At 45.4% G+C, this 19,489-nt stretch overlaps 1 protein-coding gene across 2 annotated transcripts in view; it reads left to right on the top strand.

The window, feature by feature from the left end:
- The window catches only part of PAK6 (p21 (RAC1) activated kinase 6), a 59,081-nt gene that overhangs the window by 12,238 nt on the left and 27,354 nt on the right, over positions 1–19,489 (top strand). For both annotated transcript variants that reach the window (XM_063118876.1, XM_063118875.1), the window contains exon 2: positions 6,233–6,294. The gene's annotated coding sequence lies outside the window, so the exon portion shown is untranslated. The remainder of the gene's footprint in view (positions 1–6,232; positions 6,295–19,489) is intronic.

Below are 19,489 nucleotides of genomic sequence, written 5' to 3'. Positions count from 1 at the left end.
ACCATTGTGTCAAGCTTCATGTCTTTATCTTAAAAAATGACAGAGTTATAAGCATTTTTGTTAATTCCCATTAGAGCTGCTCTTTGGAAAAAATCCGGATTTTCCCTCCCCTCCCGGATTTGTCATAAAAACCCCGGGCAAATCCGGGCAAATCTGGTCATATGGTCACCCTAGCAAAGCACCCTCATCAATAGGCCTCTTCCTCAGCAAGTTTACCTTCTCAGTGCCATTGATACCAAGTCCTTTTGTTCCTCATCCTCGTTTTCCTCATTGGTACCATTTGCTTGCTTGACAGGCAGAGAACCAGTGAGCAAGGAGGCCATGACATCTACTGCTCCTCCTTCTCACCACCACCTTTGCCTGGGCCAGAGAGAGAGAGAGAGGCAGGTGAACACGCAGGCTGCAAGGGTGAAAAGGAGGAACAAGTCCAGGAGGCTCTTTTCAGTGGGGCCCTGCTGAGATGTAGGCCCTTGGCAGGTGCCCAAACATGCCTAACTGTGATGCCAGCCCTGAAAAAGCTATTCCTGAACTGGCCCCTTTTAGTCCTGAGGATCAGCAAGAGGAGGGCGCTGAACAGTACAGGATGAAACCTCACAAAGGCCTACTGAATCAGTAAGCCTAATCCCCAGAATTGGAACTACCTCTAACAAACATTGAATGAAAACAACAGCAACATACCCTTTGGTTTTAGTGGCTTGAGACCCACTGTGGCCTCGCTTTGGATACTTCCTTGTCCAAAGGTCTGCAGCAGTTGCAGGAAGTTCTTTTTGGAGCAGGGGAAGAGATGTTGCTGTGCCATTTTCTTGAGTGCACGTCTTCTTTAATATGTTTTTGTAAAATGGAAAAGTACAGCTCTCCTGCTGTAGCAAGGCTATCTTCCCTTGCATAAGGTAAGCGTATAATAGTGCACTATTAGTGCTGGTACAAGCATAGCATTCTGAGAAAAGTATGCCATTGTAAATTACCTGGAAATGTTCCTCATTGTCCCAAGTTTCAAAGTGAGCTTTGAAACAGGTAAACGTTTGAAGGAAGTGGTATCAATGCTACTGGGAGATGGATTACATAAATTGGAATACTTCTGTGACTGAATGGTTGTATCTGCACTAATTCAATACCCCAAGTGCCATATTTATTTTAGCAATACACTGAAAGACAGCATAGAATTGGTTTTTGTTCAAGGATGGACAATAATGTCTGCAGAAAACAATGGCAAATGTTTGGAGAGTTTCCACTGCAACTGTGGAATAGCTTTTGTTTCAGTGCCTCCCCGAAGTTAGGACACACTTTAAGTCAGCCTTCCCCAACCTGGTCCCCTCCAGATTTGTTTGCCCACAACTCCCATCATTCCTAACCAAGCTGGGAATGCTCCTAAGAACATGTCTTGCAGTGCTGGTTTCTTTAATGAATTATGTCTGCAGGTGTACAATTTGATTGTGAAAGGCTAGCTTGAACCACCCTGCATCTGCAGAGGGCCTGCAGCTGTTTCTGTCCAGTAGCTGGAACTAACATAATGATGTGATTATTGATGTACCCATTGCCCCATGTGTACAGCCCAGTGTGAATTGGCCTCTGGGAATTGTATATTAAATTTCTGATAATTTGACTGTGGCCAACCCCACGCCTACTGAAATCAGTGATCGTTTCCCTAAGCCATTTTAAAATTGGTATTTGCATTTCTCACATCTGTACCTGCAAATGAAGGAATATCCATGCGAACAAATGTTCCAATGTTCCATTTCTTTTTAAAAGAAAGAGGTGAACTTAGAAATGTCACTTCTCAGAGTAAATGGTGTTTTCAGGTCCCCTAAAAGCAACATGTGTCAATGGCTCTTGAATCAGGTCTCCCATGAATATGATGACTCAAGTCTGGTCCAGTATCACTAACACTGAATTTATTTTATTTTATTATTTATTTATTACATTTCCATTCACCACAGTAGCTGAAACTTCATGACATTAAGGGATAGCTTAGCCCAACAGCTGTCTTTAATTGTATTTATGTATGATGTGGAAAGCTGTGCTGTGCTGGGGAAAGAAGGGTGTGTGTTTTATTTGTACCCCATGCCAAGTTCCACCTAGGAGTGTAGAGCACTGTTTCAGTCTCACATCATCCCTGTGAAAGAGGTTAGGTTGAGAGATAGTGTCTTGTTCATGGCCACCCATTAAACTTCATGTATGGAGTCCATGTGCCCTACTTTACAGGTTCTCCATATATACAAATGACCCCTGCTGAAATTCCCTTTTCTATGCAACTGTTAAAGATACAGGAGCCCTGTCCTCCTTTTCATATGGTCACACTATAACTAACTAACTAACTAACTAACTAACTAACTAACTAACTCTCTCTCTCTCTCTCTCTCTCTCTCTCTCTCTCTCTCTCTCTCACACACACACACACACACACACACACACACTTGTTTTTAAATGGATTCTGTTGTTTTTATACTGTTTTTATGTTTTTAAATTTTGTATACTTTTAATGTTTACTGCTTTTAGCTTTTGTAAACCGCCCAGAGAGCTTCGGCTATTGGGGGGGGGGGTATATAAATGTAACAAATAAATAAATAAGTTTTAATCCCATCATATTCTAAACCCAAACAAAATGCAAAAAGTCGCTTAGCAAACACCATGGCAAAATGGTCTTCCCTTGGGTCCTCTGTGCCTTCACACTTATGGGCATTGTGGCTACGCAAGTTAGAAACTTCTGGGGGCTGTCATCACAGCGCCAGGTTGGTGCTGCTCCACCGCCAAGCCCCGCACAATCGCTGGTGCATGGCGGTGGCCAATTGTCTTTACAAGGGGAGGAGGCACCATAGGCTTTCCAGCGGCCATTAGGCTTGCTGGGCCACCTCCTCCCCCTCCCAGGGTTTCCGGCAACCAGTAGAAGATTGTCTTCTGCCAGGGAATGACCCTGGAGTGGCTCCGAGCAAGGACAGACTGGCAGAAAAGCTGGGCTGACCTCACTCTTGCTGGAAAAGTTGGGGTAATTCCCTGACTTTTCAGTCGCGCATCTTAGCCTCTTTGCCCTGGGCTGGCTTTGAAACTGTGGCTGTGTCCTATTACCAATGCAGCGCGGATTCGGACCCACCCCGAGACAAAGACGACGTCAAGACAGCCCCCTGGAAAGACTAAAATGCTTTTAATGGTGCCACAAAATGAACAGAGGCTGTTTCAGTTAGCTACTCACCTGAGAGATTTAGAATGCAAAGACTTCTTTGTTTTGTGTTTGGAATATGCACTTTAAAACACACACCAACCAACTCCATAAAGCTCCTACTTCATGTACACAGAATAGTTTGTACAGAGGCAGATGGTGGGCTCAAGTAACTCTCACAAGGTTCCTTGGCAAAGAACAGAGCCTGGAAGAAAAGCAAGTCCTGGATTCTTTTCTTTTTAAAAAAAGTATGTGTGTGTGCTAAAAGTGTAACTCTGCTTTTCGAAAAAAGCAGGATGTCTTAACTGAACAGATGAATGTGTTGTTTCTGTAACAACTTAGACAGACAATGTGTACTGTGAGGTTCTTATCTTAGCTCTTTGGACTTAAATGCTTTAGTGTTCAGTGTCCACTGTTTATATCAGACTTTTGCAAATAAACTAAAAGCCCCATTACAGCTAGGTCGAAATGTGTGGCTCCCGTTGCTTCTTTGTCGTTGCTCCGACGTTGCTTCTTGAAAACAGGAAGTAATAGGCCCATTCAGTCTGATAGGAGAGAGCAGCAACTAGACTTTTTTGGGGGGGGGGGGGCGGTTGGCGGTTTTGGCAGTGCAATGAAGGCCAGAAGGGGTGGAAGGGGCGCGAGACGCAGATGACATCTTGTGAGCAATCTGTGAGTGCCCAGTAATGAGTGTGCAGTAAAACGCACGTTGGATGGACATCTAAGTCCCTTGTTGTATTTGCTGATGGCTTTGGAAGACATAAACTCTGTCCTAATTATTCCCTCAGAAATGTTCCTACTACCAATATCTTACATCTCTCTCCAGCTGGCTGGAAGGGGAGCAAATGCATTTCTAGGATGCCTTGAGCTTTTAGCACAGTTGTAGCAATAGGACTGTGTAGCAATACAAAGGCCTTCTCCAACCTGGTGCCCTCCAGATGTGTTGGACTGCAGCTCTCATCATTCTCATGGCCCATGCTGGCTGGGAATGATGGAACTTGCAATCCAGCACATCTGGAGAGTGCCTGCTTTGGGAAGGCAGCAGAACTAGTTGTGTTGATCCTCACTGCACTGACTAACAAATACATTATGACAGAGGGACAGCACCAAATCATGCGCCGGGCATCTGCAATGCAAATCCATTCATTAACTATCATCTCTCTTCCTAATATATATTTATATTGATGAGCAAAACTGCTTCCGCCAAGCCTAATGAAGAATTCAGGTCTGGTCCTGAAATGTGCAAGCTGGGTGACACAATGAAAGGATGTCAAGATCCATTAGGAATAGCAGTAACTCCAGGCCCTGAGGTGATCAGACTGGTTGAGAAGGGCTAATCATGATCATGGCCAAGTTTAATAGGTCAGCCAGCGAAGACAGGCTGTGCACAGTAGAGGCTGGTGGCTACAATGTCAGAGGGGTGGAGAATCTGGTCTGGGTTTTAGTCAGAACTTTAAAAGAGCTATTCAAGGCACAGAGCTCCTTTTGAGTTCTGACTGAAACCCAGAGCAGACCCACTGACATTGGAACCACCAGCTTCCACTGGCCGTGCACCCACACTGAAGTGGGTGCCCCACACATCTCAGCACCTTTGTCAAATGCTGACCCTCTCCCTGTCTAACCACCGCAGAGGCGAACATCGGAATGGAGAACCCAGGGCCCGCGAAGCCCTAGTGTCAGCATTATTCTGTTCGCTGAAATTCAAATCTGCACCTTCCCAGCGCGGGTGCTCCTGTGTGTCTGCCGCACCACGCCCTGAAGTCAAACTCACAGCTAGGTGAACAGAGCACTGTACAAACATGTCAGGTCAGCCTCCGCCCCCTTTTTGCTCTCCCCTGCTGTTGTTCCCTCCTAAGTTTCCTTTGGAGAGCCAGCATCTTCGCAGGAGCGTCTTCCCGCTTCCTTCCAAAGCAGTGACAGCAGGCTGGTAAGCAACCTTAGCCTAGCAGGGCTGGGGAGCGCAGCCAGGTTTGCTTCTTTATGAGACCGGCTCCTGTTTGCTGCGCTCTCTCCCTCTCTCCTGCCATTTGTTTGCTGCTTACGGAGGACTGGATTTGTCAGTTTCAACTAACATCTTAGCTTTCCAGTTGCTTTGCTGCTGAAGATTAACTCTTTCCTTCGCGGAGTTGCATTAAAAATAAAACAGCTAATGCCAAGGATGAATATGCTGAGTACTAATGTGCTCGCATGGTGAGGGGCAGCCGTTTGTGAGGGTTGTGCAGCTTTTTCCCCTTCAGGGATTATTCTAGGGGGGAAAAGAGAAAGAAAATTGAAAGCTGAACTCCTTTGGGAAGGCCTTTACTCCATCTTCACTCCTGTAACCCAGCAACAACCGTCCACCAATCAGCTTTGTTCAATGGCAGAAGTAGAGTTTGCTTGCAGTCCTTTCTTCCTTCTCCTTTGGAACTGTCCTCCTCAGCATCATTACCGCCAGCCAGATCTCCTTTCCTCCCCCTGTCATCCTCAAGACCTGTAGGAGGTGGACCTGCAAGTATATCTGTTATGGGGTGACCTGGTGTCTGGTGTGTGTGTGTGTGTGTGTGTGTGTGTGTGTGTGTGTGTGTGTTGTGAGAAGGGGGGCTGACTCTGTAAGCTGTCAGATGATGCAGAGTGTTGAATGAAAATTGCACAGCTGAAAACTGACAGGGCAGAGAGGAAGGAGTTAAAGATGGCCCAACTGATGCTTCAGAAAGCAGGCAGCATGTAAGAAACATGTCTGCCTTCTGCCTGTATGTATGCAAAATATAACCATCTGTCTACTCAGGACCTTCTACCTATGGGGTAATCCCTATCCACACCTATTCCAGATTTACTGTGTACTCCCGAGGTGCTCTTGTCCCATCTGCTGGAATTTTGTGCAACCCAGTTGTATTTTTAAACTGTCAAGCAATTGACAAATGTCATTTAAACTTCTGTATAATTTCAGAGCAAATGCAAACCAACATCTCTCTGAATCAAAAGACAAATTGTCCTATGGTGAGTGTGTGTGTGTGTGTATGCATGCTATATATAATTACTTGTCCCGTGTGGGAATTGTCTACTACCATTTGCTGACTGTTGTATGTTCTTCTTTGCCAGGCTATTAAGGATTTAGTGTGCTCCGAGACCAAACAGTGAAGAGAGAGCAGACTAAACAGCTGGTGAGTGAGAACTTCAAAGTGTAATGGAGCAGAGGGAGTTGAGCAGAATAAAGGTGGTGGTGGTGGTGGTGGTGGGGAAACAAGCTTAAAACCTTGGGCCAGTTGCACCCTTACCTAGACTGCGGATCCTATTTATGTGGTGGAGGAGTGTGGTGTACACCTCTTGCAGTAATGTGCAGAAGCTGAGGTCTGATTCCAAAGCTCAGATAGGTCTGATGATCATGATTCTTTCCCATCCGAAGAAAGAGAGGGAAAGTCATACAAACTGGGCTCTGCAGGTCTTTGGCTCTGCAGACATGTCCTCTATTGCTCCAGAGGGTAGGACTAAATGGGTGGAAATGGCAAGGAAGCAGCTTTGGGCTAAATGTTAAGAGCAGCTTCTTAATGGTAAGAGCTGTTTGACAGTGGCACAGAGATGGACTCAAAACGTGGCAGGCTGCCTTACACTGGAGGTATTTCAGCAGAGGCTGGGTGGCCGTCTGTCAGGGATGCTACAGTGGAAGATCCCTGCATTGAGCAGGGGCTTGGTCTAGATCAGGGGTGGGGAGCTCTTTTTCTGCCTAGGGCTGCGCATTCCCTTGTGGGTAACCTGTTGGAGGCCAAAGCCAGAAGCGAGCAGAGCCAGAGTCAAAAGTGGGTGGGTCACTCCTTGTCTCTTTCTGCCACTCACTTTTCTCTCTCTTTCCGCTACCCCCTTTTCTCTCCCTCCCTTTTCCTCCCCATGCAATGGGCTTCCAGGGAAGAGGCAGATCGCTCTTGTCACCTTTTTGAACTGATCACATGCAGGGGGCTTTTGAAATAAGGGCCGAGGGCCACATGAAATGAGGCCAAGGGCTGCAGGTTGTTCACCCCTGGTGTAAGTGACCTCCAAGGTCTCTTCCAAGCCTCAAATTTTATGGTTCTACACCTAGGCATATTACTGTGGATCAGTACTGTGGATCTTCTTTGCACAACGGTGCAGACTCACAACCACAACTAAACTAATTGTGGTTGTGAGTCTGCCCCGTTGTGCAAAGAAGATCCATAGCCCAAGCTGGAGTATGAACCAGGCATAAATATAGTGCATCTCTTAACCCAGCTTAATTCAGACAGTCCCTTAGCCCAGTGGAAGTTGAACTTCCTACCCTCAAAATCTTGGTTGGTCTTTTTTGGTTTTGGTTTAAACTCTTATCTGCCTGCTGAGGAACTTCTGGCATCTACCATGGACTTCCTGCATGTTGCAGAGGATTTGAGGATGCATTGACAGCACACTTGCAGTTTGCAATGGCCAGTCCCTGTTTGGTCTAGCTGTCACTGCTTGCAAACTGAAAGTATGCCTTTGAACATATTTCACTGGTGCAGAGGACGCAGGCTGCACATTATAGAGGAAGGTGAGTAATGGCCAACAAGCTGTCAAGTGGGGTGGGCTTGGAGTAGTAGTTTTGTCTTCTATTTCAAACCAAAGCCTCCTGAAAAACTTCTGAGGAGTCTCAGGATTCCTAGGAACAGTTTGGAAATCACTGGTTTAGCCTGTGTGAAAGTCAAAAGATGTTTTCTTTGGAATCAGTTAAAAAGAGACATTAAAAAGTGATCTGCTTGAATTCTAGAAATCTTTCTGCTCAGTGATAATTGATTCACATCCCCCCCACCCATTTTACTTTCTATTGTGTGAGTGTGACCCTGAAAACTGCTGATTAGATCTCAAGGCTTGTTCACAATTTTAACTTTTCTTGTGTTTGTTCAGATTGGACAAGCATTTACTTCAGCAATAAAACTGCCTAAGCAAGGGGTAAATGCCCGGAGGAGCAAGATGTGGGATTGATTCGCAGAACTGTAGCCCACCCCCAAATGAAAAATAATTGTGTGTGTGTGGCAAAATCAGTGGTGAACCCTGCCTTGTGACAGAATCCTGGCTGTGAGATGAATGGTAAACCTCAAAAAGTTGGCGTTGAACATAATTGCCAGGTATCTGCTCAGATGTTGAACTTTTCAGACATTGTTTCACATGGTTCTCATCCGCAGATGAGGGGGTTGGGGGGAAGAAATCCATTCAGGGTTGTGATCAAGCCGCTACATGATCCCTTTGCAATGAACTCATCACACATCACATGGCCAATAACATCAGTTTCACCACACTTAAACGGCTGCATGAATTTCTGTAACTTTTTGTATAATTGGCAGCAAAATCCTATGCCCTTTTATTCCAAAATACATCCCACTGTATTCAATGGTATTTACTGCCAGGTAAGTGTGCATAGGATTGAATCTCAAATGTTAATTTAGCTTGGTGGTGGTGTTTTTTACTATAGTCCAGATAAACTTTTGATTATAGTAAAAATAAGAGTGGTGGAATAGCCTCTTGTGGTGCAGAGTGGTAAAGCAGCAGTTTCTGCAATTGAAACTCTCCCCACGGCCTGAGTTCGATCCCAGCGGAATCTGGTTTCAGGCAGCCGGCTCGGGTCGACTCAGCCTTCCATCCTCCCGAGGTTGGTGAAATGATTACCCAGTTAGCTGGGGGAAAGGTAATCATGGCCGGGGAAGGCAACGGCAAACCACCCCGCTATAAGGCCTGCCAAGAAAACGTCAGCGAAAGCTGGCATCCCTCCAAGAGTCAGTAATGACTCAGTGCTTGCACGAGAGGTTCCTTTCCTTTCCTTTTCAAGAGTGGTGGAACATCAGATTCCTGGCTGGATGATGAGTGTTGAGTCCATGCCAAATTGGTAATGTAATGGATTCATCGCATTGCAGTTCTTGGCCGATTGACCTCGACTGCCAGCAAGCAATTTTTGGAAGCTGCGTGGTAAATGTGTGGCAAGCTGAACTCCTCCACAATGGAGCAGTCATGTGGCTGGAGCCACATGGAGGAAGCGACATATGGCTATGTTCTATCTCCAGTATCTGAGGCAGTAAGCTTGTGTGCATCAGTTGCTGGGGAACATGGGTGGGAGGGTGTTGTTGCACTGTGTCCTGGTTGTGGGTCCCTGGTCGACAGCTGGCTGGTCACTTTGTGAACAGAGTGCTGGACTAGTTGGACCCTTTGTCTGATTCAGCATGTCTATGTTCTTATGTTCATATGTGTTGACAGAACCATATTTTTCCAGTGTAGCGTGTCAAAATATGCCAGTGTGCTCATGTGAATTGATGCAGGGAGCCATGTAATCCAGAGGAAAAATATCTGTGGGCCACATGCGGCCTGCCAAACCATTTCTGGTGGCCCACCAGACCTCCCTGTATCTATCACCCGATGATGAAAATATTGCCATGGCACTATTAGTTAGTGTTAGCAAGGTTAGTGTTAGAGAAGAGATCGCAGATAAGAAAGGGATTCCCTTGCTAGTGCTAGCAAGAGAAATCACAGGTTTTCCATAACTCGTGAGGAAATCACCTCCCTTATCTCCAATCTCTCATCAGAGATCAGAGGTAAGAGAAGGGTTGAGAGATAATAGAAAGGATGGGTTGAGAATTGAGAGTTCAGAGATGAGGGCTTTTTCTTGCTAGTGCTGGCTCTAGCAAGGCTGGTGTCTTTGCATTTACGTGGGTGCATTTGTATGTGTGTCCACATGAGTGTGTAATGTCTTAGTCCCCCAGGCCTTTTCTGACTGTCCCCACACCTTTTATTCCTATCGATTTTATTGAGCTTTCTGTCTCACGGACTTAGTTCTCACAGAATGAGAAACCCTGTGGGGATTTTCCTTGTGGCAGCAGTGGCCATTTTGAATATTTGGGGCATGGTGTGTGTGTGTGTGTGTGCCAGACCTTATGTGTGAATCTGGTTGGGGTAGCCACCTGCAACCCTAAAAAAGTCCAAGGGTTCTGGGTGGCTTTCCAACCACCCCAACAACCCATCCTCTCTGGGTTTGCATGTAACAACAAACTACAGTGTACCCCCACTGCATTCTAAATATTCAAAATGGTGGCAGCCACCATAATGAGAAACTCCACAGAGAAATTCACCCATGATGGCTTCTGGTTACATGTGAATCAGGCCTCTGTCCCTTCCATTTCTACTTCCTGTGTAATATCTTTTAGATGGTAGCCTGGTTTACATGATCGCAGGGTGGATAAAAAGCCACCATGGTTTGTTAACCAACTGGGCATGCTGGTTGCATGCTGTACAAATTTGCATAATTACCCTTGCTGGCACAGCTTCATGTGTTGTCTGAACCCAGTGGGGGTGGCTTATTGGGATGGGTAGCAAACTATTCCACAACCCTACAACAGCGCATGGATTCTGAGTGGTTTATTACCCACCCCAACAATCCACTCTTGCGGGGTTCAGATGACAGGAAAAGTTTCACCGGTGACTGGCACACCCAGAGTAGTTAACAAGCCACAGTGGCTTGTTAACTACCCACTTGTTAAGTACCCTGTGATCATGCGAACCAGCCCAGTGAGACTTTGGACACAGCTCTTTGTATCCCCTCACCCACCCACCCATTTCATTGTGCCTAGTTATAGGAATTGATAATAAGTGAAGCAGCCAAAGAACAAAATCTTGTAACTGTGACTTCAACTGTCCTCACACTAGCTGGGTATATTCAGATTTCAAAAGCAGCAAAATATCTAGATAGGACAAACATGGCTTAGAATGGTTAAGACATGGCATTGTGTAGACATTGTAGGCCAATTTGCTCATGTTTTACTTTCTTCATTTGGCTATGGCCATGGGATTGAAGCTATCCCATGGCCCCTTTCCTATGGGGTTTATTGGACAGGATCTACACTACTGCTTTATAATAGTATTGGTGCACTGACAACCGTTGGGGCCCATTGACACATACCATGTACTGTACTGCTTTCATACCACTTTCATAGTGTTATATCCTGCTTGGTGTAGATCTGGCCTGCTAAGCATCCGACAACTCAAATTTTACCATGAATAAATTTAGTATGAATTGGCTGCCGTTCACATTGTAGGCCTGTACAAGTTAGTGGATTAAGTGGATTACACACACAAATAATCCCCTCCTGCCCCAATGCAATTTTGGAATAGTTTTGATGTTGGCCTTCTGAGAACAATTCTTAAGCAAATGCTTGTAGCGGGGCATGTTGCTACAGGAAGGAAATTTACTATTTAGCTTTCTTATCTTCCAAAATCCCCCTGCATACTGCCAATGACTAAGCCTTAGGAGACACATTTCAATCTTTTAGAATGGGGGGGCAGGAACTGCACAAATGCCAGGCTACTATCAGTTGATTGGTGGCTGGGGAAAAGTGGGTATGGGCCAGGAGAAGGGGGTGGGGCCATCTGGAGAACCCCTGGTGGGCCAGATCCGGCCCCTGGGCAGGTTGGATTTGGCCCCTGGAACTGAAGTTTCCCACCGCTGCATTTTCATGTATTAGTTCAAGATTTCTCTCTTTTGCCTTCGCTCCTCCTTTTCCAAAGAAAAGAGCTATTTAATGAACATTTTGGCTCAGCTTTATTCTGAGTTAACCCAAGATGAGCTTGGGAGAGTTTGCGACCCTGCTTTTGCATCCAGAGCCGTCCTGTCTTTCAAGCAACATCCCATTTGTCTTCACTATAAGGTTCTAGCTGTAGAACCACCCTAACTTACTGAATGGCATCCACCATTCATAGTCTTTGGAAAATAAATGCCAAAGAGTTGGAGGTGGACTTAATCCTACTTAGAGTAGACCCATTGAAATCAATGTGATAAAAGTTAGTCTTAGTCATGACTAAATTAAGTCCCATTGATTTCAATGAGTCTCTTACGTCTGGATCCAAGTCAGGCTATATCTGGATCCAACCCAATGATTTTGTTATGGGTCAGATATTAGTTATTTAAAAATAAGAAAAGAGAAAGGGAATAAAAGCAAAATGCAGGAACGGCTTCATTTTTATTTATTTTTACTCTTTCCATCCTTTGCATAAAACATTGGGAACTTGCAGCTTCTTTCTCATCTGTCCCCAAATACACCCAGCAATATAATAAATAGTCTCTCTGTATCTCAAGCTTGTTTCTAATGGCATGATAATCTGTGTTCACAAAAGGATTTAGAGCATCACATCAGTCTGCAGTGCTGTTAGTGCTGTTGAAATGCTCATCTTGCCAGTAGCAACACTTTATACTGAAACTGACTGTACAATGGGGCAGTGAGGGTGGGGGGATGATTTTCCCACCCCACCTCGGTAAGGAGGCAAAATAATGCTGTGGTTCTTTGATGGAGTAAGGAATAGACTCATCTTAGCAGTAGGGCTGGCCCACTCATGAAGCATAGTGAGCAGCTCACATGAGGTGGCGGAACTGGAAGAGTAGTGAATTGTGCCGCCCACAGCCCCAGCCCCAGCCTGGAGAGCCTACCACCACCTCCACTGGGTGCTCTAGAGAGCCCTGCCAGCTTCTTTCCTTCCATGCGAGACCTTGACTGAACCCTGCAACATCTCAGCCATGTACCTAGATCTTTTATTAGAACCTCCCTGTGTGGCAGCAAAAGGGAAGGGGTGGCACCCGCGGTGTCAGCAGCTCAGGGAGGGAGGAAAGGGGGTTGTGCTGAGTCAGTGGCAGTGCAAGATCTGCTCTAGACATCAAGAGAGCTCACACCAGCCCTCTTTTGCCACCACCAAGGCTTTCACATCCATCTTCTAATATCAAACCCTTCTCCCATCACCCCCAGCTTGCCTACTTTTAGCCTTCAAGCCCAGGCTAGGTAAAATTTCATTTACGTGGTTAAGTTCCTCTGGGGGGAAGAACGATCCATCTTCGCTTGTTTGCAAAGTGCTATAAACCTCTGTGTTTACGGATAAAGAATAAGGATGGTAAAGAATGGTATAAGCAGAGTAAAAACTAGCTTTCCACAGGGTTTGGCATTAATATACAATATTGGCCCGCTGTTGCTGTGGGGCTTGATATGGTTTAGTGAACCACATGTTTGCTTGATCCTTGCCCTCATAGCTGATTTCATCTAAGGTGGTGATAGTTGGCTGGGTCAAGGAGGTAAGTCTAGCCCTCTTTAAGACAGAGTCTGGTTCAAGCCTCCTTAAATAAGGCAGTAGTGTGAGTAGTACTCCCGAGGAAATCATTGCTGGATGCAGAATATCGTAACAATTAAAGGCCGGTGGCAAATGTACTTGAGCATGTAGTGGATGACCAGATCTCTTGGATGAGACTGATCTTCTGAATCCATTTCAATTGGGGTTTGGGCGTAGTTACAACGCTGTTGGATGACCTCTGTTGGGGAAAAGATAGGGGGAGTGCAACCTTATTCATTCTCCTTGGCAGCTTTTGACACTAGTGACCGCTGGAATGGCTGTCAGAGTTGTGTATGGGCAGGATGGACTTACAGTGGTTCTGTGCTTACCTGGTGTAGAAGGTGGTGCTGAGGGATTTCTGCTCAACTTCTGTAACATTTTTGCTTTAGGGCTCCACTCATTCTATCTTATCCTCCATGCTTGTTTAACATCTACATGAAACCACTGAGTGAGTTCAGTTGGGGATTTGATGGGAAATTGATTCTAGTGGAGGCAATTCACCCTCCAAAGCAAAGGCCAGTTTCAAAGGAGGAATGCAGCAGGGGATGAAAGGGTGACATTCCGTCTCCATTCCAGATAAGACCCTATTAATTATCAGCTTGCCCCCAGACTAATGGCCCCAAAGCTACTCCCACATTTCAAAATCCGATTTAACTCCCCCAACGACAGATAACTATGATGAGGTGTAAAACCGAAGCATGATTCAAAAGCTGCGGTAAATCGTGAATGTGAAGATGCGCATTATCGCGTTAAAAACGTGGCGCTGCAGCAAATGTGCAGCTGCATCATGTGTCCTAAAATGCGAAATTGTGCATTTAAGGTGGGGTAAAGATGCCATATAGACATCCCCAAGGATTCTGAAGGTAAGATGCAGAGACACCTTTAAATTAGGCTGAATTTGACCCTAATGCTTCACAACATCTGCTGCCTTTGCAGTTTTGTTATTCATACTCTTCTTGATCTGTAACAAAGATTGTCAAAAGTAGAAAGAAGGGTTAGTGTACATTATAGTAGCCTGGTTCAGACAACACGCTAAACCATGCTGCTTAACTAAGCAGCATGGTTTAGCGTGTTGTCTGAACCAGGCCAGTGTAGAGAGAACAGACGTCACCTTGCTCCAAGAAGCTTACAACCAGAATTTCAATAGTGGGGGAGGCAACAGAGGGAGGGGAGGGAGAATAAAAGAGGCAAAGGCAATATAGAACAAATAGAAGCAAAGGCAGTTACTAATACTTTGGCTTTCTTTCAGTTGGAGATGAGGACCAGTGGGATAAGCTAGGGTGACCATATAGAAAGGAGTACGGGGCTCCTGTATCTTTAAGAGTTGTACTGAAAAGGGAATTTCAGCAAGTGTCATTGGTATGCATGCAGCACCTGGTGAAATTCCCTCTGCATGACTACAGTTAAAGCTACAGGAGCCCTGTGCTCTTTTTTATCTGGTCAAGAGGGCAGGGCCCATGCAGTTTTAACTGTTGTGATGGAGAGGGAATTTCACCAGGTGTTGCATGCATACAAATGACACCTGTTGAAATTCCCTGTTCTGTACAGTTTTTAACAGTACAGGAGCCCTGTCCTCCTTTCCATATGGTCACCATAGATAAGCAAAAGGGTTCATTGAAACAAGTTACATCGAGTAACTAGACTGCAAAAGAAGCAAGCAGTTGGGGGATATATGCCTAAGTTGTATATCTCTTCACTTACTACATTTGGTATTCTGCTAGCTGCAAAGTTAAAAACAGCTTAAATTTTAATTACTTGCACAATGGCATGAATGCTCATGCTTGCTATACTATACTACAAACTTACCTGGGAGTAAGCACCATTGAACTTACTATTATTTACTTCTGAATAGGCATGCATAGGATTGTGCTGTAAATTTCAAGTTACTTTGACATCACTAGAATTTAAAAATAATGCATTTAAGACTTTTTTTTGGGGGGGTGACCATCCAATTTATTATCATTTTTGCTTAACAACGCAACTAACAGTGCAATCCTATGCATGTTGACTCAAAAGTAAGTTCCTCTGAGTTCAGTGCGGCTCACTCCCAAGCAAGTGTGCATAGGATTGTCACTCCAGTCAATCCCATTTCCCCAACTATGAGACCAACTAAGGGTCAATTCCCCCCAGCATACACACAGCACATGGTTAAACTACCACGAGATGTGGTGATGGTCCCCAATTTGGATGGCTTTAAAAGTGGGGTGGATAAATTCCTGGAGGTGAAGGCTATCAATGGCTACTAATCCTGATAACTATGTGCTACCTCCAGTAACAGAGGCAGTAAGCCTATATACACCAGTTGCTGGGGAACATGGGCAGGAGGGTGCTGCTGTACCCATGCCCTGTTTGTGAGTTCCTGTTCCAGTGGTGTACATAGGCTTACTGCCTCTGCTACATTAACGGCACTAGCTAACTACTATGACAGTCTGAAACTCACCAGTTTCCCTCATAAAAGGAACAGGGAGTACCTCGCCTTTTGCATTAGTAAGAATCATGTCAGTCCTGTGACTGGTGGCACTGTCACTTTTTGCCTGTCGTGCCTGCACAGCCGCTGCGCCCAGTGGAGGCTGGTGGCTCCAATTCTGATGGGGCTGTGAATATTTGCTGGGTTTCAGTCACAACCAGCCGGACCGCTAAAGGAACTATCCAACGTGCTGAATCCTATCCCCCAAATGGTCTCGGCACCTTGGCTCGCTCCTTAAGAGTGCCGGCTGGTTCTGACTGGGTCCTGCCCGTCTGCTTGGGCTTGAGCGACCCGTCGAGGGGTTGGGGATAAGGACGGATTGCCCGACCTGCCTGTTCAGCGGCAGCTCCTCCGTGTAGGAGCCGATTTCTCTTAAGGTTGGAAACCCAGCGTGCACGCCAAGAAGAGTTCTTTGTTCCACGGGCTGCCCTTTCTCTGGGGTGCTGCCGGCGCCCTGGAAATCACGCTCTGAATAGCACCCCCCCCCCCGACTTGTTCTCCCTTCCTCTGCCTGTCCTCTTCTTCGCCTTCCACACAACCATGTCCCCTTTTCCCTCCTCATCTCGGCCTGACCCTTTTCCTTGTCTCGCCCCTCCTTCCCAGTTGATCCCGCCCCTTGCTCTGAATCTGCCGGCTGTGGGTTCTTTGCCTCCGCCCCCCCCCCCCCCCCGTGCCTCCTTCCATGCTCACTGGGAGATGTGACAACCTTTGGAATTGTATTATCTAGGAAAAAGCTATATCCGGAGTTGAAAAATCTGATGTGGTTCCCCAGGCAGCCGGGGATTGATCGCGGTGGAGAGAATTCCAGTCTCCAACGGCTTTTCTTTTATGGCAGTGACTGATTATTTATGCTCGTGGCATTTCTCTCAGTGCAGATGTGAGCACTGAACTGAAAAGACTAAAGACTCTAGTAGGATACTGAAATATCAGTGTCTTGGGGTACAGACTATCTGTCAAAAAAGAGAGGACCATCTCTAATTGCTTAAGCCTCAGGTATGCATTTTACATTTACTTACCTGGTCCAAATCCAATTATGAATTAAAATGGTTCTTCTTGGGTATTTCCTTCTTTGTTTTTTACTAGATAAAAAAACATGTTTGATTTAGGATTTTTGTAAGAAAAGTGGGGTGGGGGAGATGCAAATATACTCCCAACAGTGTGTTGGAGGTTGATACTTAATGCATGAGAATAACAAAATATTATTGTCTGGTTTAGTGGTGCTACCCAAGCTTCATTGAAATGCAAAATCTGAGCTGGGTATTAAAACGAAAACAGGATTTTAAAAATCTGCATTTTATGCATGATTTTTTTTTTAATATATAAAAGCTGGGTGTTTTGCCCCACCTGCCTGGTATTGGGCTCTCATGTATCTTAACATGTGGGAATATGAAGCAAATGCCACTAGACAACCTGAAGTATTGTGAGTACAACACTGGATCACACCCTCACTACTCGTGAATAAATATCCGGCTGTCATGTATGACTTGGAAGTTGGCACTAGTGGATTCCTCTGTGTGGACAAGTGAAAGGTGTGCTTGTCTCTCTGAGCCAGGTAACTGCTGTCTCTGCAGGTGCAATTGCCTTCTTTGGGAATCCGCAACATCCGTGGTTTGGTTCTGGCAGCCTTTGTGGATGAATGCTTGAAAGACAGCCAAGAGTTCCAACCCACAACTGAAATGTAGGAATGTTTAGTCCATCGCTCAATATGTCACAGAGAAAGGCTGCTGCTAATTACCACTAATAACAACAGTGGTGCTTTCATTAATTAATTTTCAAAGCATAGCATCCAAAATTGCACAAGTGTTTATGTGTGTGCATGTAGAATGGAGGAGAGGAGAAACAAATGGGCCAGGATCCAAAGAGCCATGAAACTAATTACATGAGCCCGAGGGAGCTTTAGTCTTGGAGAAACAATATCAGCGCCCGTTTCCAGAGCCGCACACCACGCTGCTTTCAGGAGCAATTTGGGAACATGGCCTGGCAGGGATTTGGACAAGGAAAAAAAGTTTTCAAAACTTAACTGGGCTAGTGCAACCCATTGTGGATTAGCCTTACAATCCTATGCATGTTTACTCAGAGGTAAATCGCACTGTGTTCAAAGGGGCTTACTCCAAGGTAATTGGGTATAAGACTGCAACCTCAGTAGTTCTTGGGATCCTGACCCTGAATATCTGAAGGCTGCCTTGAGTGCCTAATGCATCATCCAACCTGTAGCAAAATAGGTGCACGTGCATTCATCGCATGTGGCTGACTGCATGTGGGACTCACATCATTTCCAACACCAAGGTGACAACACCTGTGTAGGAAATTTCACCTTGAGTGAAGGGGGCCCTCAATATGGGAGTGATTCCAATACACAAAGGAACAGTCAGCAAAGGAGGAAGGGCAAAGTTTAAAGCAACAAAATTACAGAGTCCGTTAATGTTGTTGCTGCTGTTTTCTCGTGATGGGGTGGGACTTCTCATTCATGGCTGAAGGGCACATTTGGTCAGCCTGCTGCTAGGTTTTCAAAGCCCAAGGTCTTGAAAATAATTAGGACTATGTTCAAAACAGCTTTGAGGACCATGACTGACCAATCATTTGGGAGAATGTAGATGACAATATTTTTCAGTACTTCCTGGATCACACCATTTGTTAAAATAATAAGGCGGATTACTCATACTCCGTACAGCTGATATACTTGTTTAATACCCAGGGTATGGTTTGAAGGAACATGAGGCATCCACCTTGTTGAAGGTAAGCAGGTCTGGGTCTGGTCAGGGCTTGGAGGAGAGACCACCTAGGAACTGCATGCAGCCACCTTGAGTTCCATGATGGAAGAAACTTGGGGGATATAAATGAAATAAATACAAAATACCTAAGGCAGGACTTCCGGATTTCTTCCTATTAATTCTGGCTAACTTTCATACAGCAGTTCTTTCGTATCTATAAAATCAACATGCTGCTGTTGAGGTCCTTTTCTTACTACTACAAGCAATGCCACTGTGCATATTTAGTCCATAGACATGGTAGTGTAAATTCATATTTTGTTTTTTTAAAGAGGTAAGAATAGACTTGAGCCCAGTCGTCCACATCCTGATGCCCTCCAGATGTGTTGTAACTACAGCTCTCATTAGGGGATGATGGGAGCTTTGGAGGGCACCAGGTTGTGGGGGAAGCTGCTAGTCTTTTTCATTCATTTATTTATTTATTTATTACATTTATATCCCACATGTTTCTTCCATTGTGGAACTCAAGGTGACTACATGCGGTTCCCAGGCAGTCTCCCCAACAAGCACTGACCATGCCCAGACCTGCTTAGCTTCAGCAGGTGGGTGCATCATGTGCCTTCACACCATGCTTTATTCTAAAGCAAATTAGTTACCAATGTTTGTCCAATATAAACTGCTGGTGATAGTCAACAAGGCTCTTTGAACAAATCCCTACTTCATGGTTTGCCTTCCTACTTAGAAATGACAGCGATCTTTTTAAGAGCATTGCTGCAACCTACTTATGGAGCAGCTTTCAATACTGTTGACCATGGTATCCTTCTGGAATGCCTGGGAAGTTTGGGGCACTGTGCTTCAGTGGTTCTGGTCCTATCTCTCAGGAAGGTTCCAGATGGTGATGCTTGGGGATAGCTGCTCCTCAAAGGAGGAGCTGTTGTATGGTGTACCACAAGGCACCATCTTGTGGTACACCATCTACATTTGACATCTACATGTAACCACTGGGAGAGACCATCTGGAGGCATCAGGTGGGGTGCTATCAGTATAGCAATGGCACCCAAATATACTTCT

Source organism: Elgaria multicarinata, chromosome 2 (assembly GCF_023053635.1).
Source record: "Elgaria multicarinata webbii isolate HBS135686 ecotype San Diego chromosome 2, rElgMul1.1.pri, whole genome shotgun sequence".
Taxonomy (NCBI): Eukaryota; Metazoa; Chordata; class Lepidosauria; order Squamata; family Anguidae; genus Elgaria; species Elgaria multicarinata.
Note: the sequence above shows the minus strand (reverse complement) of the source record. Positions and strands in the feature narration are given on the sequence as shown.